At 41.8% G+C, this 6,222-nt stretch overlaps 1 pseudogene; it reads right to left on the bottom strand.

The window, feature by feature from the left end:
- Positions 1 to 1,066: 1,066 nt before the first annotated feature.
- Positions 1,067 to 5,735, bottom strand: LOC117715714 (elongation factor 1-gamma pseudogene; annotated as a pseudogene).
- Positions 5,736 to 6,222: the final 487 nt, after the last annotated feature.

Here is a 6,222-nt window from a genome sequence, read left to right as displayed (position 1 = left end):
ACAGAAGCAGGGAGTGGGGGGGGGGGGGGACATGGAGGCAGATGCTCGCGTGTCTCTGACAGTCAATGATAGTTGGTATATCTAGGTTGGGTATTGGGTTACACTTCTGATTGTATGGGCATCTTGTTATTGATCATTACCAAACTTACAAAGCCTTTGATTAACATTTTTAAAAATTGTATAAAAGCAAAAAGGAAGAGGGGGGATGGGATAGGGGTTTTCTAAGGAGGAGAAATGGGGAACAGGAATGGCATCTGAAATGTAAATAGAATATCGAAAAAAAGAAAATGGCACACAGAAAAAAAAAAAGAAAACTTATCAACACCATTCAGTTTTGAACTTATATTTCTTTTCTTTTTCTTTATTGCTTTAACTTTGGGTTGAAAAAAACCAGTCAGTTAATGATAATACCATGAAGGGAATATAGCCTAGAAGGAGAAGAGAGAGTTTCATAATTGGCTGTCTTATAGGAAGTGTGGTTAGTATAGGGAAGGCTTCTTGGGAGAGATAGTATTGAAGCAGAGACGGGGTTAAAGGAGAGAAGCAAACCATGGGATTATCATGCAAGGGTCATCTATGCAGTGGGAAGAGCTAATGAAAACTTCCTACATTAGGGACATTTCTGGCATTTTAGGAAACAGCAGGAAACCAGTATAGCTGAAGTAGAATTAACAACAGAAGTAGTAGTTTGATATGAGATATTAAATATGAAAGCATTAAGTAAAGATGCTAGCTCAAGAGTTAGATATCATCATGTACATTTTAGAGGAGCTTAGAACATGCTATAGTCCATCTGAGTGTCATATGTGCTTAGGGGTGCACTTCTAGAAATTGTTATAGGGTACAGCTGAAGAAATAAATCAAATATTGATATATATCCAGATGTGTAATACGCATAAATATAAGGAGTTGGTGTTCACTTATGGTCAGGTCCTGGTAGATGTAGGCACCAAGAATAGACATATGTATTAGTTACTTCTCTGTTGCTATGATAAAATACCATGATCAAAACAAATGAATGAAGAAAGACTTTATTTTGGTTTGCAGTTTCAGAAGATGAGAGTTTATCAAGAGGCATGGCAAGAAACACAGGTGCGGTGGCAGAATCAAGAACCTGAGAGATCACATCTTTAACCATAAGCAAGAAACAGAGGGAGAGAAGTGAAAGACAAGAATATGTGCTACTGCAGTCATGTTTTCAATGTTCAGTTTCCTTTAATGATCCCCGTCTCCCTTGAAGGGTAGGTGCAGACATGTTCACTTGAAGATCTTGCCTTGATTGACAGGTTTCCCCATGTATTGGAAGGCCTCTTCCCAGGAAACGTCCTCTCGAACCAGGGTCTGGGTCTCCTCGCTACCAGGATCCAGTTTTCACCGTGTAGACGACTCAGTCCACCTGCCAATCTGGACTCAGTGGACAGGCAAGCTCTTCACCTTGGAAGACCCAAAGGTCAGAAATGGAGCTGCTATTGTTGGTTCCAAAGAGGATAACACTAGCAAAGGCATTCTTCTGCAGCTTGTCCAATCACTGGAACATTCCGGTGAATGTGAATTCATGAAGGTCTGGATGAACTCTTCAGGGAAGCGGTACTCAGCTTACCACAGGGACCAGCCATCCTTATCAAAGTGCTCCCCAAAATATGGCAGCTCCACAGAGAGGGTGTCCTCGTCATTGAAGTACGAACGCTTAAACTCATCCAACACAAAGGTACTCTCGGGCAGGTGAGGCCTTGGGCTTAGCAACCAATGCCTGCTCTCACTCATCCATCTCTTCCTCAGGAGCTGGGGCAGCTGCATTTTTTCCCCTTTTTTGGCTTAGCCTGGGGCTTCTGTTTCTCTTCTCCTAAACCCTTTTCTTTCCTTGGGGTATTCTTTTTAGGCTGGCTCTCTGAAAACTTCTTAGCATCAAACTGCGCCATCTTCTTACACAGGGGCACCTCCCCCAAGATGGCTCTGTATTAGGGCTGGTTAATGCAGGTAAGGAACCATCAGTTGGTATTAGGGAAGACCTGGCAAAAGGAAGGCCCCAAGACCTGTTTATAGAGCCACAACAGGGTGCAGACAACTGTGATATCAGCCAGTGTGACTCGCTCACCCATCAGAAAAGTCTGTGTCTTCAAGCGAGTGTCCAGCAGCCCCAGAATTCGCTTCACCTCCTCTTTTGCATTTTCAGGGGCCTGTTTGCTGTGCTGCATAATATCCAAGGTGGGGAACACCCAGGTGCTAGCTAGAAGAATGACTTCACTGTCAGCAAAACTCACCCACTGCACTTCCTGAGCTGCCACCAGAGCATACTTCCCCGGAGCTCCTCCTTGCTTATATGATAGGCGACGCCATGGCTCTCAAACACAGAATCTGTCATCACCCTCAAATGCTGGAACCTTGCCAGCAGGAAATTTTCGGAGAAATTCAGGGGTGCAGTTGGTTTGACCAAAGTGGAAGTGGGGTGGTGCGGACCTGAGTGCTGTACTGAGCAGCGGTGAGGGCCTTGAAGGCCCTCCAGTTTTCAGGGTATGTGTACAGGTCCCAGCTGTCATGGTGACGCCACAGACAAAGGGGGTAGAGCTGCCAGTGCTGCCACAAAGTAAGCTGCGCTACTACAATTTTAAGAGTGACAATCGTTTCTCTAGCCCAGCTGAGACACAGACTATAAGATTTGTTTAATAGGCTTTATGGCACAACATCTGAGCAATTATTAATCTATTCTATTCCTCTAAACTAATCTGTCTACCTCCCAGCCAAAATCCCCGAGATACTTGCATTTTGTTAATGGTCTGTCTCTCTCTGCTCCAAATTTATTCCCATGGTGGCTCCTGGACCCTCTCCTTGTGGCAAATTCCCTTCCTCTTTCTCCTCCCCATCCCCTGGCTGAGATCGGAAGTCCAGTTTTATTTTCTCTTCTGCTCAGCCATTGGCTGATCAGCTTTTATTGATAAGTCAGAGAATAAATGTGGAGCAATGTTTACAGAATATTCATGCAGGAGATACTTAAAAGGGGCATCACAATGCCGTGTCTGGATTGCAATCAGATACGGGGGCAGAAAAATCACCATTTGAATAAATAAATACAAGGGTAATCTTTACACAATGCACAATAATATTATGACTACAACTATGGAATTTCAAAGCCCACCAGCAGTCATGTATTTCTGCCAGCAAGGCTATATCTCCTAAACCTTCCCAAACAGTGCCACCAACTGGAGAACAAGTGTTCAAATACCTGAACCTATGGAGGACATTTCTCATTCAAACCACCACAGATGGTGATGAATCTCAACTGGGGCAAAAGGTATTCATTGGAAAATCAAGCTCAACTCTAGATTTTCTTCTGGACTCTGAGTACCCCCCAGGAAAATGTCATAATGACTCTGAAAGCTGTGAAAAGGGAGTCTAAACAGTGTCTTCCATGGTCGCAGAGTGCTCTGTGTCACTGAACTTAATCTAGTGGCCTTGGAAAGACAATCAGCAAAGTGATCTCTGGCTCTGCTTAAAATGGAAACCAGTAAAGCTCTCTGTTTTGTATGGGATTTTCTAATTGAATGTTTCATGGTGTGATGAGGTTAAATATGACTGGCTTTACATAATCACTTAGCAGTTGATTGTTGGGTCAGTGGATAGATGATGGATGGTGTTAAGGACAAGAAAGTCTTTATTATTTAATATAGAAGATACATGTAGACCATCCAGACCATAAACAAAGAAATAAGGATCCCAAGAAGGAAACAAGAATTAACAATTTCAAGGAATATGAAGAAGAGAGGAACAGTACAAATGCCTCCCACCCCCACCCTCCTTTCTCACATACATTAAAGCCAGCTTGGGGGCAAAGATCACGTCTCCTTCTGGGTAGTTAAGACTGTGGTTCTAAGAGGTTCTAGTGTGGTTGGTCTAGGATTTCTCTAAGCAAGTTGAGGCTACATGTCTGGCATCTATGATCTAAAAATAGGCTAGTATTATGAAATGGTGAGACCCTGGCTGGGCATGGGCCAATATGCTTGATGTCCCAGCACCCAGAAGACTAAGGCAGGGTGTTTTGAGGCCAGCAGAACTATTCAGAAAGACCTTGCTTGTCTTAGAATTTTCTTTTAAGATGGAGGCCAGATTTGTAAGTTATTAAACAGAGTGATATATTTCAATTACAGTGGCTAAATGTTTTTACTGTTCAGACCTAGCAAGGCCATTTATGGCCCTGCTTCTTCAGACCCGGATGCTTTGTCATTAATTTTCTTTTCTTTAATTTCAACATAAGCTATCTCCAGCATTTTAAGTTGGAAGTCCTCAGGATAGAAAAGATAGGAAGATAGAACTACAGTGTGCAATTGAGTGCTAGCACCAGACAGCCTGTATCTGAGTCCTGGCATTACCACCTACTAACTCTCTTGGCACCAGTAAAGCTGCCCTGTTGTACAGTCACCATTTATTACATAGGTCAACCACGTATGGACTGGCTGCTGTTGAAATGTCAAAGGACAGAGCATAAAGAGAGTTTTGAAATTGTTCCCCCTTTGCAATTTATAAAGTTTACAACTTTTGAAAAGTTGCCTAGAAGTAGTATAAACTTTATATTTAAAATGCACATACCACCTTCTTAAATAGTCTACCTACTTCTCTAAGGAGCTTGTTTGTTTTGCTCCTTCAGAACATTTTATTGGATTATAGGAGCTGGCAGGAAAGCTTTGTTGGTCATGTACATGCCCTGCTGCTGTGATGACCTAAGTTCAACCCCCAGAAGCCACATTAAAACTCTACCATGTGCACTTGCTATTTCCGCTGTGAGGAGATGAAAGCAGATAGATTCCTGGGTGTGCTCACTGGCCTTCCAGTCTAGCCTACTGAGGAAGCTCCATGTCAGAGAGATTCAGTCTCAAAAGTAAGGTGGAATGAAAGACGCAGAAGTTGTCCTCTGGAGTCACGCACATACAAAGAGGGAAGGAAGAAGAGAAGGAGAGAGGTATATAAAAAAGAGAGAGATTAAAAACTTGGCCAAATAAACTTTGGTCTTTAGCTTTGGAGACTGGTCCCCAAACATCACAGTAGCAAAGCTAAGTGAGGGGAAACACAGGATCCCACCAGATCAGAATCTTGTTCTCTAGAGCACACAGCTAGCTGTCTTGCTGTCCCTACTGAGACATAACATTCCAGGCTCATCTCCCCACATGCCTGGCATGCAGGTGATACTGTGCACAGACATATCTCATGCCTAAACATGGACCAGACAGTTCCTCTCATTTCCTTGAACAAAATTAAACATGCATTTTCATTTTGTATTTGTGTAGTGGAGCCCACCTCAATTGTTCCAGGCAGACCCCTTAGTACAAGTTAACTCCGCCTAACACAGGATTCTCCTTCCATGTTAACATTCATTATCTACAGCAGCTGACAATTAACCTGATCTTCTTCAGTTGCTCCTCCCTGTTCTTAAGATTTGCTCTTCCTGCAACTATCCCCAGACTCAGCCCGGCAAAGTTTTGGTTTAGGTTTTGTTTCATTTATTTATTTATTTGGGGTTTTTCTGTATTAGTTTTTGGTTGGTCTTGTTGTTGTTATTGCTGTTGGCAATACTACAGATTGAACCTAGTGCCTCAAGCTAGATGCATGCACTGAAGAATTTACCAGTGATCAATAGCCCAGCCCTTGTTTTTAGCTTTTTGAGGAAATCCCATACTAATTTCCATAGAGGCTACATCTATTTCTATTTCCATTGGTCGAGTATAACGGTCCTTCTTTTTCAACATCCTTGTAACACTTATTTTTATTTGTTTTCTTGATGATGGCCATTCAGACTAGGGTGAAATGAGTCTCAGTCTGATTTTGATGGGCATTTCCTTGATGACCAAGGATGCCAACAACATTTTTTTCATATATATATAGGTATTTGTATTTCTTTTGAGAACTGTCTCTTTAATTCGTTTACCGATTTCATGAAGGATATCTTTTAGGTAGAAAATATATATTTAAAATAATAACAATAATAATAATAATAATAATAATAATAATAATAATAATAATAGTGGCTGGAAAAATGGCCCAGCAGTTAAGAGCAGTATGTGCCTACTTGGGCACCTGCACTCATGTACACATACCCTCATTCATACCATTAAATAATAAAATTAATCTTTTACAAATGAAATAACATTATTAACATAAGTGTCTGTTCAGTTAAAGTCTCTGGATTCCTGAGTTTCTGAGGAGAGAGAAGTTTGTGAGCCCACAGGAGCTGTT

The sequence above is a fragment of the Arvicanthis niloticus genome, chromosome 9, assembly GCF_011762505.2.
Source record: "Arvicanthis niloticus isolate mArvNil1 chromosome 9, mArvNil1.pat.X, whole genome shotgun sequence".
In the NCBI taxonomy this organism is placed as follows: Eukaryota; Metazoa; Chordata; class Mammalia; order Rodentia; family Muridae; genus Arvicanthis; species Arvicanthis niloticus.
The sequence above is the reverse complement of the archived record's forward strand: the minus strand, read 5'-3'. Positions and strand labels throughout refer to the sequence as shown.